Here is a 21,566-nt window from a genome sequence, read left to right as displayed (position 1 = left end):
CTTGTGCACCCATTGTCTTCAGCGATTATGCCAGGCAGGTGAGCATCTCAGACTGCCGAATTGTTAGAACAAAGTGTTCTCGTGTTGAGGGAGTACTTGTGCAGGGGCCCACTGTCCATCTGTTTTCTTAATACTCAACTTATAAATATATGTACATAGATCTATTTCCCCCTCATCAACCCAGGGCCCATCTGTGGGAAATTGGACACCCCCTTGCAGAAGGGCTGCGGGGAGGAGATGAGCCAGTTAGGGTGCAGTGTAGCAATGAAGAAATATACAATATTCCTCTAGTTCTAGAATGCTTCCTCCCCCGCCCCCACTATCATGATCCCAATTCTACCTTAGGACCAGTGGTAAGAGTGGCAATATCGGGAGGGTGGAGGGAAGGTGAAGGAGAAAGGTGGAACAGATTACAAGGTCCACATATAACCTCCTCCCTGGAGGACGGACAGTGCAGAAGTGGGTGAAGGAGATGTCGGATGGTGTAAGATATGACAAAATAATAATAATTTATAAATTATCAAGGGTTCGGTGGGGAAGGGGGACCGGGGAGGGAAGGGAACAAATGAGGAGCTGATACCAAGGGCTCAAGTAGAAAGCAGGTGTTTTGAGAATGATGATGCTTGACACAATTGATGTATGTATGGATTGTGATAAGAGTTGTATGAGCCCCTAATAAAATGATTTTTTTTTAAATGACAATACAAGTGAATAGTAAGTATTCTAAAGTTGACAGTGAGGAGTGTGTAGCTTTTCTGGTCGTGTTTGAACAATTGAATGTTATCTGAGAGGTATTACTGAAAGGTGATTGATGGGTAAACTTAACAGTGGGTTAGGTGGGAAAACATACATATAAAGATATATTTGTTTATATATACATAAATATATATATATTATAAGGAAGGAGGTGGACTTTGGGCTTCTACTTAAATCTTGCCTCAGTACAAGAATGCATTTTTCTAATAATGTGTCATTGGATGATACTCACCTTCCTGACACTATTGCTGAAGACCAAATGGGTGCATAAGCAAATATGGTGAAGGAAGCTGATAGTGCTGGATATTAAAAGATATAGCATCTGGGGTTTTAATGGCTTATAATTAAACAAGTGGCCATCTAGCAGAGAAGCAACAAAACCTACATGGAAGAAGCACACCAGCCTGTGTGACCCTGAGGGTTGACAGGAAGAGGTATCAGAAGTTCAAAAACATACAACCAACTGAATGTGAGGGGCATGGAGGCAACAGAGAACCAAATCTACCTAGAGGATAATGGGACAGTCCGTTTCGGAGCAGCCATACACCACGGAGGATAAATCCAGAGTGCTGCTGCACTTGTGAACTTATGGCACTTATGAACCACACCACTACCCTCTAGCTCCTTAATGCTTCCTATGCATACCATTAAGGTTTTTGTATGTCTCACCTCATTAATCATGTTAGATTTGTGTATGTTCATTTGTATAGTCAAGATCCCTCAGTAAATGAAATCAAGACAGATGACCCATCAGAGACAATGACAGAAACAATGGTTCTCTAAGTAAGGAAAAAGTTGGGGGGAGGGGGAGCTGATAGCATTGATGATTGATTGTATAACCCCACCTGATAAAACTGAACAACAAAATTGTATGTGAATGGATATATTGGAATGTGTGAGATGTGTCAATAAAGCTATTATAAAAATAAAAGTGTCGCCTGACTCTTCCTGGGCCACTTTACCAGGGAGAACTAAACCACGGACTGTAGCATTTTTAATAAGGACATTAAATTAAGAAAGGAAGAAAGCTTCTAGACCTTTAACCACTTAAGACAGTTCATGGTACCTGAGAGGCAAAGTCTACTCAGAAATCATGGCAGGTGGCATGAGGGAAAGATCTTACTGTCTTCTAAGGTGTCACTGATGAAGCCCTGGTGGTGTAGTGTTTATACATCACACTGCAATTCTCTTGGTCGGTAATTCAAATCCACCAGCAGTTTTGAGGGAGAAAGATGGAGCCTTCTACTCCGGTAAACAGTTACTGTCTCAGAAACGCACAGGGGGTCCCTATGAGTCAGTATTGACCCTATGTCAGCCAGTGAGTGAGTGAAGAAGTCACTGAATTGGCACAGCCTAACACCCTGATTTGGACTTCTAACCTCCAGAAACCGAGAATGAATTTTTGCTCTTTAAAGCCATTCGCTTCTTGTATTTTGTTATGATAGCCTTACCTACCACACCCAGACAATGCATTACTTTTCATCTAAAAGCCTAAAAAAGATAAGAATAAGAGAAGGAGGAATAGAAAGGCTCTATCAGCCGCCAATGATCTTTCACTACAGTCATAATTTTCCTTCCATGGAAGGACCAGACACTACAAAGAGTAGAAGTTTTTACTAATTATATGGGTGGAGGGTGGGGATTAGCACCTTGAGCAAAACTTTAAAAATAAGTCAAGGCTAAATTAATATTTTCTATTAAAAGGCTCATAAATAACATAATGGACATAGTTATGGAATATTCATAGACATAGTCAAACACTTTGGGAGACTAAAAAACTGAGCTTCAAGGATAGAAACCATAGTCTTGGGGGACATCTAGGTCAGCTGACATATTGTTTATAAAGATAATGTTCTCCTTCCTAGTTTAGTGAGTAGAATCTGAGGTTTTAAAGCTGTAAGTGACCATCTAAGATACAACTATTGATCTGTCTCACCTCGAGCAAAAGAGAGCAAAAAAACAAAAATATTCAAGGAAGTAATTAGTCCACAGGACTAATGGCCCACATAAATGACAGCCTGCTCTAGCCTAAGGCCAGAAGAATTAGATAGTGTCCAGCTACCACAACCATTCACTTTGACCAGACACACAACAGAAGGTCCTGGACAGAAGAGAACGTGCAGAACAAAACTCAAATTCTTTTTTTTTTAATTTAAATTAAAATGTTTAATGTTAAGACTCTTAGAGACTGGAGGAACGACTGAGCCAACTATTGTAAGACATCCTCTTAGCCTGGAACTGAAACCACTCCCAAAGGTGACCTTTGAACCACACAATAGATTGGCCTATGAAGTAAACAATTCCACCTGTGAGGAATGTCCTTCTTACAACCGTAAAGGATTTGAGACAAAAGAGGTAGCATTTATCCGAAAACCAAGATGAGATGGCAGGAGGGGAAGAGAAGCTGGAGGGATGGAGACAGGAAAGGCAAGACTACAAATGAGGAGAGTACTGGCACATTGGAGGGACATCAACCAATGTCACAGGACAATTTGTGAATAATTTACTAAATAGGGAGAAACTTAAATTTGCTCTATAAACTTTCACCTAAAACAAAGTTAAATGTTCAATAAAAAGAGAATAACTTAATGTTTTTATACAAAGGCTGCATATCGTGCTATGCTAATTATATCATATAGAAAGCATTTATAATGCTTGATTAAAATCAATTGCTTAGATGTATAGATTTTGCTATGAGCTAGGCACTATGCTAAATGCTTCACATGAATTTTCCAGCTATATATTATCACTCGACAGACAGTAAACTTTCCTGGGGAAAACTGCCTCTTAAGGTGGGGCCATAAGCAGTCCTTAACTTATCTTCCAGTTTGTAGTACTGTGGTGGCATGCACATTATTATGACACTGGAAACAACGCCATCGTACTGCGAATACCAGCAGGCTCAACCACGGCGAACAGGTTTCAGAAGAGCTTCCAGACTAGGAACAAGCCACAAAGAAGGAATAAACAGACTGTTCCCTTCTAAAGGATCAGTCACTGAAAAGCTCCAGAACAGGAGCGGAACATTTCAGAGCCAGTGGCAGCAGATGAGCCCCAGCTACAAAGGCGCTCACATGTGTCTGAAGATGAGCTGCCTTCTCAAAGTAGAGTTTATCAAAATGACACGATAGAGAAAGCAGTCAGAGCCTTCCTTCGCTGACGGGGCACGACTCAAAATGAGAGAGAACTGCAGGCCTCTCCTAAAAACCAGAATGTGCAATATAAATCTAGGAAAAGTGGAAACCATCAAATATTAAATGGAATACATTAAGATCGATGTCTCAGGCATTAGTGAGCTAACAGCATTGGTCATTTTGTGTCAGTCATATGCTTTACTATGCTGGGAACAACATCATCCAAAAATATTTCAGCATTTCACTGTTGATCAATTCAGGAATTACAATGCTATCTGTGTTAGGGTAATATCTATGTACCTACAAGGAAGTCCACTTAATACAATTATTATTCAAATGCAAGCACCTACCACTAAAGCCAGTGATGAATCCATTGAAAAATTCTACTTTTTCAATTTGATATTGATCAAATATGCAATCAAGATGCATTGATAACTATAGTGATTGGAATATAAAATCAGAAATGAAAAGAAACAATAATTGGAAAATATGGTCTTGGTGATAGAAATTAAGCTAGAGATTGTATGACAGAATTTTGCAATGACTTCTTCATTGCAAATACCTTTTTTCTACAACATAAATGCCCTCTAAACACATCAATTTCTCCAGGTGGAACACACAGGAACCATTTGACTACATCTATGGGAAGAGATTATAGAGCAGCTCAGTTTTAGCAGTCAAAGGGGTGTGAGACTAACTGTGAAACAGGCCATCGGTTCATATGAAAGTTCAGGTTGAAGCTGAAGAACACGATCGCACGTTCATAGACACCAAACTATGACCCTAAGTATATCCCATCTGAATCTAGAGAACAGCTGAAAGTGAGATTTGACTCACTGCACACTAGTGACAGACACCTGAGGAGCTAGTGCATCATACGTGAAGAAAGCAAAACATTGTTAAAAACGACAAAGAAGACATAAATGGACACAAGAAGACACTCTGAAACCTGCTCTTGAACACAGAATAGCTAAAGCAAATGAAATAAATTATGTGTCAGGATGGATTTTCTAGAGAAACAATACCAGCGACAGTCATAAGTGTTTAAGAAGGAACTTCATTAAAAAGAAAGAAAAGAAGCTTTATATCATGAAGCCATCTCAGGCCAGGCCAGCTCAAGTCTGACGTGAGCTGGAGCCCGCTTAGCCTCACATAGCAGCAGGCCAATGACGCAGAAAGGTGACGTGGGAAGCAGGGAGGTCATAGTCTGGTGGGTGCAGGGTCTCATTGATCCAAGGTCAGTAAGGGCATGGCAGAGTACCAATAGCTCCCAAGGTTAGCAGCCCACAGGCAGACACAAGAGACCCAGTGAGCAAGAAATTGAAGGGGCAGAAAGAAAGAATTTCAAAATATTTTCTTTCTACTTGAGCCTTTGACATCAGCTCCTCTTTATTCCCTCCCACCCTTGTGAAACCTTGATAAGTTATAAATTATTATTTTCATGTCTAACACTGCCTGCTGTCTCCCTTCACCCACATTTCTATTGTCTGTCCACAGTGTGGTGGGGGGGTGTCATGTAGATAATTTCAATCAGTTTCCTCTTTATCACCCTTCTCACACCTTTCCCCTACATTCATGGTATCACTCCTCCCATTACTCCAAGCATTAAAGACCCCAGATCTTGTAATAGCCGGGCACAGTCAGCTTTCTTCACCACATTGGCTTATGCATACGCTTTGTCTTCAGCAATAGTATTGGCAAAGTGAGCATCACAGAATGCCAGGCTATTAGAACAAAGAGTCCTTATGTTAAGGGGGCCTTGAGTAGAAACCAAATGTCCATCTGCTACCTTAATACTTAACATATAAATATATGTACATAGACCTATATCCTATCATTTTATATAAATATATTTACATGTGTATGTGCCTCTATTTTTACATCAACAAATGTGCTTTGCTTTCTATTTCTGAGAAAGAATTTCTTAGTGTTCTTATATAAAAAGACCACACCCCAAGAAGACCCTATCAGGCTATGATCTTATTGATAAGTTGGACTCCACCCCTGTATTTTCCACACAGGTTCAAGTTGATGTGAAATCTAACCAGACCCGAGAGCTAGAAAGGCAAGGCTTCACCACCCATTTATCCCTCCGCCTTTCAATTAGCCCCACATGTGATTATCGGCCAGGCTGGCACAATTAACTAACTCAGTATCTTTGCTTTTATGGAGCATTCCTGTCTCTGCTTCCTCCAAGGGGGTGGAGGAGAAACTGGAGCACATCCTGGCCCACCAGACCTTGAGGACGATGACCCCAATTAGAGTACCCAGTCCACAGAGAGCACCACATGGCCAGCCCCCCTATGAGACATAACGCCCCTCACTGGCCCATGGCCCTGTGGGGGACAACACCCGAGACACAGTGTGGGAATTGCACCCCATCGGATCCTGCCACACCGAGGCAAAACACTGGGGGAGTGCTGCGGAACAGCAAGGGAATGGAGCGGCAGGGAATGTTGAAGGTGGACTTTGGGGCTAGGGCGAGGTGCCCCAACAGACTGGACTGGAAAACACTCCTAAAGTCCAACAAACGATCCTTGAACTAACTACAAAAAAACAAAAAAAAAAGATGGCCTTTTCATCTCCAGTCCCCCAGACCTTTTAGAGCTTCTTAAGGAACATAATAAAGTTCACTCCTGCCTAAGCGGCTCTCTTCTTACAGCCTCTCACAGTGCCCGGCTAGCAGGTAGCCAGCACTCAGCAAACACCGGTTGCTGGCAGAGATCAGAGTGGCAGCTGGGGACACTGATAAGCAGCAGGGGGAGCTAGGGAGGAGGGCAAAGAGGAGCAAGAACAACAAAGGCTAACTGTCGTCCAGAAACTATTCTAAGTGTTTAATGTAGGTTAACTCACTTGTTTTTCAAGACAACTATCATCTGCATGATAGAGAGGGAGTTTGAGCCTCAAGTTAGTGACCCTATAGGACCGAGTGGTGTAGAACTGCCCCTGTGGGTTTTCCAAGACTGAAACTTTACAGGAGCAGAATGCCTCCTTTTTGCCCTGAGAAAGGGCTGGTGGTTTTGAACTCCTGATCTTGAGTCTGGCAGTCCGATTCATAACCTGTTATGCCCCGGGTGTGCCTTTATTGTAGCATTATGAGCTCTTATGTTCACTCTTTGTGTTGCTTCTTTGCAATACTTCTTCCAACCCTGCATCCCTGAAAACCACTTCAGCTGTTGGGCCCACTCTACCCATTGCTTTTCTGAATCAAACACACATTCTGAAGACATTATTATATCACCATTTTCTCACTTATTGCTTTCTGAGCCAGAAATCGGAGGTCAATTTTTCCCAGACCCCCCCATGACTGTAAGTAACTTATGACAAATGTCTCAAATTCAGTGTGTTTAAGAGGGAATTATAGATGTTTTTTAAGGAATGGGCCTCTAGTCATTTACCCAATTCAAACATTTTCCATCGTTTCTGTTTCTAAATCCTAAAATATATACCAGAGTCATCTGCAAGTTTACACATATACCAGCAATCACCTTGAGTGATATTTTGGTAGAATCATGGATTTAACACAATCATAAGGTTATTGTGCATAGAGAGTAGTCTGTCACTTGTGAAATGTATGTTCTGACACATAAAGATACGTGGACCTCCGACTATAGCTATGCGACTGTAGAAACAGTATACACGGGTTACAACCACATTTGAATTTGGGTGAAAAAATCCAGCAACTAGCTATACAATCAGGTTTTTAAGTAATGTAGTATTAACTATTCCATTAGTAGGAAACTTTTTGTTAATTCTGAATACATCAGGTAGTTTCTTCAATCCTCTATTTAAAAACGGCATGGGGGTGGTGGATGGTTAAAGATACCAACTTTACAAATATATGCGCCGCTCTTCGCACAGAGAGAAGAGAAAAACAAATTTGTCAGTAGACTTAACTTTGGAACTAGGAGAGGCTTAAACAGGAAATTCGTCAAACCTCTGTTCCCAGGAAATGTTACATTTCAAAGAGATGATCAAAAATAAAATAAACTTTGCTAACAAAGCATAGGAGACAGAAGCCGAGGTTCTGCGCAGCTTATGGCAGGAATCAATATTTTTCTGTTTTGTCTTCCCTTCATTAAGAGGAGGGCAAGCCAAGAACCGAGAAGATGCAGGGTTAAAACAGTAGAGATCACAGCGGAGGAAACACGTTTTTCACTCGTATCCCAAACTTACCCAACTCGGTGTGTTTACTGAGCACTGTTTTCCTCTCTGCCAACTTAAAACCCGACAGCGACCGGGCTTCTGTTGTTGCCGTTTCTGTTCTTTTGACTCACAGCCCCGTGAAAGCTAAACGGTGTTGGATGGGATTTGGCCCCATCACGCAACAGAGGGAGGCAACAGTTTTAAACTTGAGTCTGGTGGCCTCTGTGGGAAAGTTAGTAAGTGGCTAGGAGGAGAGGACGTGGGGGACGTGCCCGGCTGACGTCCAGCCCGCAAAGGGGCCGCGCGGCTTCCCGGAGCAGCTGTCCAGCTGTGCCTCATCTCGTTCCCAGGCTGAGCACACGCTTCAGCTGTAGCTGCTGAAGCTCATTTGCAGCCAATTGGGCCACTGGCCCGCCACTCCGACCAGCCTCTGGCCTGTGTCAGCCCCTGGCTGCCCATCTGCATCCTGGCAGGAACCTGGAAGTGCAGTGTGGGCGCTGATGTGGCACTGGGAGGCAGTGACAGACCCAAGAGGGGAGCTGGGGCCCAGGAATATGGGGTGTTGTTGGACACCAGGGATCGCCCTTGCCCTGGTCCTGTGCTGCGCGTTCTTTTAGGTAATTATGTTGGTTTGTTTAAGCTGATTGATTTCAATCCGTGCTTGAGATGAAGTTATGGTGCACCTGGCATTCAGTTTAGCCCCCCTGCATTTGGGATTGGAAGGGGCTCGGCGGCCCCACTGCTATGGCCACAGAAGGGCTTTCTTTCTTTCGTTTTTTAAATCATTTCATTGGGGCTCATACAACTCTTATCACAATCCATACATACATCAATTGTGTAAAGCACATTTGTACATTCGTTGCCCTCATCATTCTCAAAACATTTGCTCTGCACTTAAGCCATTGGCAACAGCTCTTCATTTTCCCCACTACTTCCCGGCTCCCGCCTCCCTCATGAACCCTTGATAATTTATAAATTATTATTTTGTCATATCTTGCACTGTCTTGACATCTCCCTTCCCCCACTTTTCTGTTGTCCATCCCCCAGGGAAGAGGTTATATGTAGATCCTTGTAATCAGTTCCCCTCTCCACCCCACTCTTCCTCCATCCTCCCAGTATCGCCACTCTTACCACTGGTCCTGAAGGGATCATCTGTCCCGGATTCCCTGTGTTTCCAGATCCTATCTGTACCAGTGTACATCCTCTGGTCTAGCCATATTTGTAAGGTAGAATTGAGATCATAATAGTGGGGGCGGAGGGGTGCATTTAGGAACTAGAGGAAAGTTGTATGTTTCATCATTGCTACGCTGTACCCTGACTGGCTCGTCTCCTCCCTGAGACCATTCTGTAAGGGGATGTCCAGTTCCCTGCAGATGGGCTTTGGATCCCCAATCTGCACTCACCCGCATTCACAATGATACTATTTTTTGCTCTTTGATGCCTCATAACTGATCCCTTCAGCACCTTGTGATCACACAGGCTGGTGTGCTTCTTCCATGTGAGCTTTGCTGCTTCTGAGCTAAATGGCCACTTGTTTACCTTCAAGCCTTTAAGACCCCAGGTGCTATATCTTTTGATAGCTGGGCTCCGTCAGCTTTCTTCATATTTGCTTATGCACCCACATTGTCTTCAGCGATCATGGCCGGAAGGTAAGCATCATGGAATGCCAGTTTAATAGAACAAAGTCCTCTTGCACTGAGGGAGTCCTTGAGTGGACACAGAGCGGCTTTCAGACTGTGTCTTGAGACATCTCTTTCCTCACTTTCTCTAGAGAATAAATAACTGGGTTCAAAGGCCTGCTTCTTGGGGACAGGTATTCTGGAGTTTGGGATCACATTTTACATGAATTCTTCCCTTAAGTCTTCATTAACCAGAAAGTGGTGGTTTCTGTGGAAAAGCCCAGAGTTTGGTAGGGGAGTGTTTAGACAGATTCAGTTAGATTGAGTTGGGTTTTGAGGGCTAGTGGTAGCTGTGGGAAAATGAGAAATGTTGCTTTGTTCAGTGGTGGCTGAGACATGAGGGTGGACCAGTTGTGGGGAGGGGAGATAGGCAGGGGAAAATGTGAGGGATGAGGCCTGCCAATTAAATACCATTATTATTTGTAGGTGTTAGCAAGAAACATGATTTAATTGACATCTTACATGACAAAAGCCACATTTCCTGGGCCACTTAACATGGCAGATATCAGGCCTTGTACTAAACAGCCGCACTTACCTTGTCCTATTTCATGATTACAGCCCCCTTTTGAAGTAGATAGAATACTTACTTCTGTTGGTTGAGGATACCTAACCCAGAGAAGCCTGTCTTAGCATGCCACAAAAGTCTCCAATCCACGTTTGCTGTACTCCTGCATTGGTACATAAACTCTCAGGCCACTTGCCATCAGTCAGGATGTAATGTGGGTATCTCTACCTTCAGATGGCTCTACTTTCAGATGTCTGTGTTAGTCTGGGTTGACTAGAGAAATAAATCCATAGATACTCATATATGTGTAAGAAAGAACTTTGTATCAAAGGGCAGTTGATATAAAATGATATTGAGAAAACATCCCATCCAAGTTCATATCAAGTCTGTAAAGCTGATATTAGCCCATATATCCATAAATCACTAGTCTATAAATCACTCTTCAGACAGTACAGTCATATGCAATGATGCCAAATGCAGGAAGATCACAGGCCAGTGGGTGTAAAGTCTTGTGGGCCCAATGCAATGGTGGCATCTCCAGAGCTCTGGCTGCCATCAGTGTGACTCCATGTGGCTTGTCCACAGGAAGGGAAGCAGGACTCAGCAAGTCTCCCAGGACTTGCCAACAGGGATACCAAGGCAGAGAGAGGGCGGAAGGTCCCAGAATCCTCATGAGAAGGCCGTGCCCGCAAGGAGGCATCATCAGGCTGTGACCTGATTGGCAGGCTAGACTCCAGTCCTTCACTTTTTTTTTAATCCTCAAATTGACACGAGATTATATAACTACCACACATATCCAAAGCCTTCATGCTCTAGATGAGGTTCTGTTTGCTGGTGTATCTGTTGCTGTGTGACATCATCACACAACCATAGTGACTTAAAACAGTGCCCATGTATTATTCCATGGTTTCTGAGGGTCACATGTCCAGACACAGCTTAAGTGGGTCCAATGCAGTCACGGCGTCAGTTAGGCTGTCTTCTCATCTGGAGGCTCCATTGGGGACGCGTCTGCTGCCCAGCCCCTCAGCAGAGTCCAGCTCTTTGCACCGAGGCCCTACATTTCTCTAGCTGTCAGCTAAAGGGCTCTTTTAAAATCAAAACCTCCTCCCATTGAATTGGCTGTGACTCACAGAACCCATATTTGGGTTGTCAGTTAAGCTGTCCTCTCATCTGGAGGCTCAACTGAGGAAGAATCTGTTATCCAGATTTGGACCACTCACCTCCAGAACAAGATTTGACTCCTGGCCAATGCACCTCATGCATAGTCACCCCCTGTCTCTCAATGGACACTTGTGTGCTGCTATGGTGCTAGACAGGTTTCGGCACAGATGGACTAAGACGAACTCGAATCTACTTCCAAAATCAGCCAGTGAAAACAGTTTGTATCCCAACCACCTGATCCACAACGGATGAGGAAAGTAGTACAGGACCAAGTGGTGCTTTGCTCTGTGGTGGATGAGGATGTCCTGAATCAAGGACCAACTTGATGACAGGGAACAAAAATACTCCAGATATAGATCTAAATCAGGTGACAACCCAAAAATATCAACAGATAAACCAAAACAAAATTGTACTCTCTCTAGGCAAACAACCCGATGGAAGCTGCATAATAACTGTTGGTCAGCCAAACACCACAGAAAAGCGTGGCCCTCATCCACAAGTACAACAGCAAAGTCTGAGTAGGAAGCCTAGACTTCCAACCAAAACAGGCTATAATGAGGTACTCCAACTGAGTCTAGCATGAGGGGGGTTGGGGGTGGGAGAAGGGAATTGGTGTAGGCTAGGTAAGAAGCCTTGACTTCCATCTCCACAGGCAGCGTGCCAAGGATGTAATTGGACATAGAAAACAATAAGAAGTTATTTCTACCCCATACATCCAGGGACGTATCAGCATCGACCTAGTAGGGAGTTAGACTCCCAACACTCCCCTTTAACAGTAAAAAGGAGTGCATCTTTCTCAGGCATCAATGGGGGCTATGTGGTGGACCTGAGCTTCTGTTTTCAGCTGGCAGTGGCATGGTGACTTCTTCCCCTCCTGAAGTGACTTCCTAGAAAGCCAGTTAACACAGAATCCAGTTCCTAGAAGATGTAGAGCCTGACAACATATACCTGAAATGTTCAGGTTTCTATCAACAAATCACCCATAATATCAAAGCCCAAGAAAATATCAAACTTAACTAGAAAGGCAATCAACAAATGTCAGCATTAAAATGACAGAGATATTAGAATGATATAACAAATATTTTGAAGCAGCAATCATAAATATGCTTCAATGAAGAATGATGAACACTTGAAACAAAAACATGTAAAGCTTCAGCAAAGAAATATTATAATAATCGAATGGAATTGGGGGAATAGAGAAAAAGAATCAATGCATTGAATAATAAAACAATGTAAGTTACCCAATCTGGAAAAATTTGTACCAAAGAGACATCAGACAAAGGGCTAATTACCAAAATACACAACACTCTACAAAAGCTCCACAAGAAAATAACAAGAGGCCCAATTAAGAATTGGGTAAAAGACATGAACAGACAGTACACCAAAAATGAAGTACAAATGGCTAGCAAACACATGAAAAAATGCTCTTGATCACTAACCATAAGGGAGATGCAAATTAAAACCACAATGAGATACCACTTTACATCCACAATGCTAGCCCTTCCCCTCAAAAGACCAACCAAACAGAAACAACAAATGTTGAAGAGGATGAGGAAAGATTATGACTTGTATACACTGTTGGTAGACTTGTAAGTATCTACAGCCACGGCGGAAAACTATATGGCAATACTTAAACCAACTGGGAATTGAAATCCCATCAGATCCAGCAAAACCACTATTAGATATATACTCAAAAAAAATAAGAGACACAACAGGAGTGGAGGTATGTTCTCCCATGTTCATAGCAGCACATTTCACAATAGCAGGAAACTGGAAGCAGCTCAAATGCCCAACAGTGGAAGAATGGATAAAGAAACTATGGTGCATACACACAGTGGAATACTATGCATCTCTTAACACAGTGATGCAAGCATGACATGGAAGGGCCTGGAAACCATTATGCTGAGTAGAGCAAGCCAGTCACAAAAGGACAAGTATTGTATGAGTCCACTAGTATAAGAAGAGACACCAATCAAGCATATATTGAAAACCAATTCTTGAACAAAAGGAGAGAAGGCTATCTACTGGCCATGAGCCATCATCACCTCCCTTTAGGAGGAGACCTCACATTGCCTGGGGTCATTCCTTCAAGAGTTGGGGAAATGGAAGGTGACCATGCACTTGAGGCTATAGGACATCCACACAAGGCTGGGGCAAATCAATGGGCCCTCCACCAGAATGGAAAGAGAATCTTGCCAGAAAAATCCAGGTAAGACTAGTGGAGGGGACCATCCACATTTTGGAGAAGATGCTGATAGTTCTGGGTGGGTGTAACAGGTGATTGGGGGAAAGTAGTCTTACATTGGTAAGGGATGCTAAGCAATGATTGTGGGAAATCTAGGGTGACAATGAGCCAGAATTTATGTTCCTGGGTAGACATTATGAATTTCTATCCAACCTTCAGTGAACCACGCCATAGACTAAGCACCATGATGATTGTGGAAGCTAACTTTGCAGGCAGCATGGTATAACACAGGCTAAAACAGAAGGAACTTACCATAGTCGCCAGACTGAATGAACTGAACCCTAACTCAAAGTTGCCTGCACCCTTAGATTGAGGAAGCAGAAATTGGCTGACCCGGGACTGTGGCAGTGTTGGTCATTGAATCTTAGGGGGACCCCCAGCTTGTTGGGTGTCCAATGGGTAGGGACCCAGAATCACCTCGCAGTGATATGACAGGTTTCTATCGGCTAGCCAGGGCACAAGTTCCCCCTGGCACAAATCGCCATACTTTGGGTAAATAGAGCTCAATCCAATGGGAGGTCGAACTGTGTAGAGCAACAACTCACGGGCTTCGGCTCAAGGTGGAAATGTACTGGCAGAGGCTCTTCATACCGACAGTATCCAGGGTGCTATGTCACTGGGAAAATTGACAATGTTATAGGTGCCGTATACCCCAGGGGGATGATGGACAATGTTGCACTTTTCTGTTTCCACGAGTTTTTGTTTTTCTGCTTTCACATGTTTTGTTTTCCTGTTTGTTTGTTTGCTGGTTTGCTTGTTGCTGTTATTGGTGGAGTTGGTCTTATGGGGTTTTGACGTTGTCACATTATGGCCACGAAGCAAACCTGAATTGTGCACATCACATGGACATGGAGACGGATTCTGGGCTCCTCGACTCTAGCCCTAATCCCCAGTTACCCTGATCACATGGCCCTGCTCAATACTCGCCTTCATGAAAGGCTCACTGAAGATCAGGGTGCTAGAGCGTAGTGTAGCGAAGAAAGCAGATGGTGCTCAGCTATGTGTCGGAAGAGTGTGTGGTCTTAAAAGCTTACACTCAAACCGTCTTCCAAGCCAAGCGAGGTATCAACTAAGTCCACACAGAAGAAGCACACGAGCTGGTATGATCCAAAGATGACAATGTCAAATAATCAAATATGATGAACGAACAAGTATCAGAACTAAAATTATGAGCACCCAATTGATAGAAGGCTGTGTTGGACAGTAAGAGCCCCAAACCCATCTATACAGTAACTAGTCAGATTAAATCGCTGGCTGCTGGCAGACCCCTACCAGCCACAGCCAAGGGTCTTGAACAGCCTTATTATCAGACAGAGATCATTGTAATCTTGATTATACTGGATCGAACTTGATACTTGGTCCATTGACCTCCCTACTGACCCAACATGGATTTGTTCTAGGTACAAGTATCTCTTGAGTGTGACAAAAATTTCTTCCCTGGCTTTTAAAATATTGAGGATGCTCTTTCCTTTCTTACTCATTATGTATTTTTATCTTTATATCATCATTATTATTTTATCCATATCACTTTATTTCAATTTTGTTTTTTATGGTTTCTGTTGGATTTCCCAGTTTGCCAAGTACAGAAGGAGTGGATGCCTAGAGGTAATAACTGATGCAAGGGTTTATAGGGGAGGTCGGGGTGGGAGATACAGAGGTTGAGAGAATTAGGGGAATAAACAAGGGAGGGAAGAGGGGGCAGGGAGCACTAGACCTGATTGTGATTATACAATTCATTTTAAAGGCAATTTACCACAAGGGTTTTGGGGGATATGTTCTAAAATGGATCGTGATAATGATTGTACAATCCTTCTTGTTATGATTTAACAATTGAACATTGAATTGTATATGTGGATTAAGTGCCAATAAAACTGTAAAAAACTAACCAATCTGAAGAACAGAGAAAATAAAACTTCGAAAAACAGACCCTCAGGAGCATGTAGGATTATAACCAAAAATTTAATGTTTCCTTCATCAGGGACCCAGGAACAAAAAAGAGAAGAATGAAGTAGGTAGGGCTAAAAATTACCTGAAAAATAATTGGTGAAATTATCCTAAATTTGGCAAAAGAAATAAGCCTACAGACACACGACAGTGAATAAACCCTAAATAGTATAAACAAAAAAGAATTCACATTGAAGTCAAACTTTTGAAAATTGAAACTCACTGTCATTGAGTCTATTCTAGTTCATAGCCACCCTAGAGGACCGGGTAGCGTTACCCTCGTTGGGTTTCCCAGGCTGTTAATCTTTACAGGAAAGGAACGCCGTATCTTCTTCCCACAGAGCAGCCCGTGGTTTTGAGCTGCAGACCCTGCACTTAGCAGCCCGATGCATAATCTACTACACCACCAGGATGCATAAAAGGAAAAAAAGATCATATGACCATACCTATTGACACAGAAGCAGTTAAATGGACAGAATTCAGCACCATAAAAATTCTGAGAAAAATAGCAACAGAAGGGAACTTTCTTAACTTGATAAATAACTCCTACATAGAATCTACAGCTCGCATTATACTGATACAAGTGGGATCACAGAGGATGTATGGACAGTATCCAGTCTTTTGCATAATATCATTGAAATTCAAAAGCTGTAGAACCAGAGAACAGATCCGCAGTTTCCAGAAGCGAGGTGATGGAGGGAAAAGATTTTTGACCACAAAAGGGCCGCACGAGGGACCGTGATGGTGATGGAAATGTCCTGCCCCGTGGCAGCATCAGTGCCGACAGCCTAGCTGGGCTATTGTCCTGCCGATTTCAAGACGCTCCCATGGGAGAGCCCGGAGTAAAAGATCCACACGTGCTCTCACTTATTTCTGACCACTGCAGGTGAATCGACCAGTATTTCCAAAGTAAGTTTAACGTTCTAAAAAGAAAGACATGCGTATATATTTCTGAATTGATATTTCTCACCTCCTCACAGCCCACGCAGCTCAGTAAAGCAGTGTAGTTATTCAATTCAGCTCTCCCAGAGAGGACTCGCCTCCTCTCAGCTGCTTCCCTGAGCAATGAGCTGGAGGAAAGCGGTGGAGGGTTACACAGAACACTTTTCAAAATCCAGGAGTCTATTCTAACTATTCTTGGGCATGATGTCTCTCTTTCTCTCTCTGTCTTAATCACAGCACTGACCCACCAGGTTAGTTCCCCCCTTAGGTGACAACCTGTTCAAAAGGAGCCCTGGGGGATTGAAACTTAATCGTTGGACTGACACGGTTCTAGATCATAAGAGCAATGAACTCTTGGTTGAATACACTGCTCACCGAGTCCTTGTATAATAGCCCATGTCGGCAAAGTGGGGGACATAATGTGTCGAAGTTTTGCAAAATTTCCCTTGTCCCTCTTCCACCCAGCTCTTCTGGTTAAAAGGTGTAGGTATGAACAGGTGGGATCATAGCTACTGGAGCAGACAAAGACTCTGTGGAGGTGAAGGGGAAACCGCATCCTTGGGCGGCACCCTGAAACACCTTAGCTACTGGGAGTTGTGGAGGAGAGAAGGACAGCAATGGTATTTTGTACTTCCAAAGCACCCCGTGAGAGAAACGATTTAAAGAGCTCTACCAAACTGTTGCAAGTACATTATATTGAACTGACTGCTGGATTTACAGCCCCTGTGACTGTAACCACGATTTGATAGCCATTCCCTTTTACCTGCCTAAGAAGTCTATTGGGACAAGCAAAAATGGTTTCAACTCCCCTTTCTCAAAAGTAAGCCTCTGACAACACCTGTGAAGGTCTCTTGCCTCCTGTTCTGTCATTTTGTGAAGTGAATAAATGCCACGTCACCAGTGTACTGGACAGGAAGGACACCTTGTTCTTGCCTCAAGTATTCTAACTTATCTGAGAACCAACCCTAAGGCTTACCAGAGGGCCCAGAGACCACATTGCCAGCAAGGCATCCCCTGTCCTTCCCCTACGCTGATGCAGCATCCCTGGAGAAACTAAATAGTTGTAAACAACATTCTTCTTTCCAAGGAGACCCAGGTGCATCTCAGGATTATAATTCTTAAAGGTAAACCAAGAATTACAAACCTTCCTCCCCAAATCTTGGTGCCTCATACCTTAAGAGTGTTTATAAGAGACCACCACATGTTTAAACAGCACTAGCAGATATCTCAGAACTGGCACAATCTTCCTTACTTGGGTTAGCGTCCCGGAGGGTAACTGATTACTTATTCACACCTTGTCAGCAGTTTTCCATACAAGAGGGGTAATCAATTAGAAAAAGGTGTTGCAAAATGTACTCCTTACATTAGTTCAAGTGACAGATGTCACCATATTGTTTCTCACAGTTATTTACCTCCCTAGCCAAGGGTAGTATGGTAGAGTAATAGAATTGTCCCAATTAGTATGATAAAATTACCTTAGATTTTAGTATTAGAGAATTACCTTAGATTTTTTTCTTTACGTACCAAGTAAGAGTCTATGTACTCCCTAATACATGCTACCACTTCTCGATTAATGCCTTGGGCTAAAGAGGAAACCCAGAAGCAAGAAGAAGTCGACTGCATTTCTAAGGCAGACCTGCTGGGATTTGCTCCGCGGGTGCAGTCTAGGATCATTTGGGGTCAGGAGAGGGTTTGGAATGACTGCTGTCAATACTAGAGGACCCCCTCATCCTGCTGCTTGGAGTCCTGTTGATAGTTTTGAAAAGCCAAACTCACTGCCACGCGGTCCATTCCGACCCATGTCACCCTATAGAACGGTAGAACTGTCCCTATATGACCTTAATTAAATGTGCCGTGAGGCAGATTAAACAGGGTTGGTCAACATGACAAAAAATTGCTTCAAGTGAAGATGGTCTAGAAATAAGGGAGGGGTGTGTTGGGAGACTGTTTCCACGGGTCTTTGAGTTCTGCAATCTCCTAAGCAGAGAAACAGGCAGCTTTTTTAACAGACGGTCACCCCAGGAGCACCTGTAGAGCAAACAGCGTTGGAAGATAGGAGTACTATCTCCTCCAGAAAGCACTTCTTGGGTGCTAATAAAGATAAGATCTATTTCCAGGTCAAAGACTGGTGAGGTTTGCTTGCAAACCTCCTTCTAAAATATTGGTGTTTCCTAAGCTCAGGAGCCACTGCATGTGAGTACTGAAGTGAAACGACTGGGAATGGTTCTTCTAGTCATAGCTTTGTAACACCAACCCAAGGATAGGCTAGATCAGTCAAATAGGATGTGGAACACTACGAAAGGGATATGAATGAGGCATCTCAGAAGAAAGAGAGACCCCCAGGACCATCAGGAAAGTACAGCCAGCTGTGGAGCATGTGTGAGATGCCTGTTTGAAGTGGTGGAGACACCAGAGCATTAAAGGCACCATCCACTGCAGCACCAAACCACGAGACTGTCAGGAGAGCAATACATAGGCTGACCATCCTTGAACATGCTGGGAGGAAGCCCAGGATAGAGGTCCCCATAGCCTTCTGGAGGTGCTAGACCTGGGAGATCGCTGCAGCCAGCAGATCTTAATACCTATTGGGACAATCCCATTGTCAAGCGCATGCATACCCTTCTAACAGCAAGGGTAAAGTTAGCCCCTCCAGATCGATAACCCCAGCTCTCTAGAGAGAGACCCAGCCCCAGTGAGTCAGAAGATGCAGCTTGAAACTGAGGCGTAGTTGGCTCCAGGTAGTTCTTAGACTTATTCTTATGCTATGTGATAAAAAAAAAACCAACATAGGGCCCGTCCCCAGCACACCATATACTGCATACAGAGTACCACCTCCAACTCCACCAAAATGCCACACAGACCACAACCCACAGCAGCGGTCACTATACGAAATCAAGAGAAACCAATCACAATGTCTGTAGAGGACCAGAACCTAGTGACATACATAAAAGAAGCAGACTTGGAACTGTCACAGAAATAAATCAATAAATCTTCAGTAAACAAATGGCCATCTAGCTCAGATGGCTAGTTCAAAGGCTGGAGTGGACTTCTGTTGACATGTTCTCCCCACCCTTCCGTGGGCGGGAGTACAACAAGGTATGGGAAGAAGTACGTGAGCGCTCCAGCATCCCTGACCCAGCTGGCAATGCAGGGCAGGGTGGAAACATGTGAGCAGAAGTGAGGCTTTAAATGTTCTCCCACGTCAGCTGGAGCAAGTGCCATCAGGGATGCAGGACCTGCGTCATTATCCATATAAGGGAAAGGTACGTGCACACACACACACACACACACACACACACAGAGCCCATGCTGACTCGACAGTGAACCCCACTGGGGGTTTTCGAGACTGCAACTGTTTCCCGCATTTGAAAGCCAAGTCTTTCTCCAAAGGAGATGGTGGTAAGCAGTGAAAAATGAGAGTCCCAGGAGGTCCCCACAAACTGCTCCTCTACAAGCACTTGGGAGGTAGTAGACGTTTGGAAGCAAAGGTTTACATGGTCCAAATGGCATTTTGGATTGACTCGATGACAGTGAATGAGATGGCATTTCAGGATGATTGGTTTGGCAAGTATGCACAAAATACATTAAAAGGAAGAAGAGGCTGAAGGCAAAGAAACTGGGTGAGCAGCTATTAGCCAACGCTGGTTTCTGAGACAATGAGTCTGAGTCAGTGTAGGGTTGTAGAAATGGAAAGTCGGGGACAAATGTGGTGCAATCACCTCATTGAATGTGACTGCCAGCCAGTGTGCGTTTAGCATGGCCACTCTTGTGCCACCGTGTCCAATTCATGGTCTGATGTCCACAGGTTTCAGCAGAGCTTCAGACTATGAAGCACGGCCAGGCCTCCTGCATGGAAGGCGAGGACTCCACCGGCGAACCACCACTAATATAGCTCATATTTACAGTTGCCTTTGTGGTGATGTGATGGTGTTGACCTTTTCCTCTTGTCCCACCAGATTATAGCCTTCAAAGAGCCAGTTTCCTTTTCACCACTGAAACCAGCACCAAGAACAAACAGAAAATAAATCTCACTGCCATCGAGTTAATTCTGACTCACATTCGTCCTATAAGACGGTAGAGCGGTCCCTGTGGATAACTCTTTATGGGAATTAAAAGGTTCAGCTTTCTCCTGGAATCCAGCGCAGCACTATAGTATCCATGTTAAAAAAAACAAAAACAAAGAAAGAAGAAACAGGTGAAGTTAATGGCAATATGATTTTTTATTTAAGTAAATATATCTAAAGTATTATCATTTAGATGTATGATTGATTGAAGACTTATTGAGATCATTTGCCCTCGGTTGGTTGTATTAAATCTTTGACTACTCTCTGTGTATGTTACAATTATATCATCTTGCTAGGTAACCAGAATAGTGTCTAAGGGGCAGTTTCTCCACAAATGCCTGCCTCGGGCCAGAATAAAGGGGCTCTAGGGAAATCGGGTACCCATTAAACATCTATGGAAAAATCCAAAAAGAGCATACAGAGTATGCCCACCAAGGTGCAGGTGAAGCTAAACCTGGGCACCCCAACCTTAGCACCAGCAATGTGACATCACACGTGCCCCAACTCAACCAATAAGATCAGCTAATACCGCCAACGATGCCTCCCCAGAGAGTGGGGATAAAAGGAATCTACAGGCAGGCTACCTCTCTCATTCAGGGGTGCTTGACAGGTGGAAGGTGGGAATCTCTCCACAGGCAGGTAAATGCACATGTGCTTTTGGGCCCTGGGGCCGGGGCTAGCTCTCAGGCCTCACCCTTGGCCTCTGGAGATTTGCTGGTTCCGCACACGTGGTTTTGTGCTCCTGTGCCAGTCTTCTTTCCACGTGGTTTGGTCCCCACATGGCTTTGCATGCTTTCCAGAAATAGCATGTGCTTTTTGAGACTGCAATACCTGAAACTTCCCTTTCCTTCATATAAGTCACCTGCATTAGAAATGTGCTTCCGCCACATGAATTCTTTCAGCGTTGCAAAGCAAGAACCAAGGTACCCACTCCAGAAACCTGTCAACTTGGTACTGTGACTCAGATAAAAACCTCTGGGCTCCACCTTT

At 43.7% G+C, this 21,566-nt stretch overlaps 1 protein-coding gene across 1 annotated transcript in view; it reads right to left on the bottom strand.

Moving 5' to 3' along the window:
• LOC101638473 (transmembrane protein 45A) overlaps nt 1-16,583 on the bottom strand; it is a 91,629-nt gene extending 75,046 nt beyond the window's left edge. Inside the window, exon 1 of the mRNA XM_004706372.2 lies at nt 16,541-16,583. The gene's annotated coding sequence lies outside the window, so the exon portion shown is untranslated. The remainder of the gene's footprint in view (nt 1-16,540) is intronic.
• Between the last annotated feature and the right edge of the window lie 4,983 nt (nt 16,584-21,566).

This window comes from Echinops telfairi, unplaced genomic scaffold, assembly GCF_000313985.2.
Source record: "Echinops telfairi isolate 266 unplaced genomic scaffold, ASM31398v2 ScPeMD7_6;HRSCAF=24_0, whole genome shotgun sequence".
Taxonomy (NCBI): Eukaryota; Metazoa; Chordata; class Mammalia; order Afrosoricida; family Tenrecidae; genus Echinops; species Echinops telfairi.
This window is presented reverse-complemented; position numbering and strand designations above follow the sequence as displayed.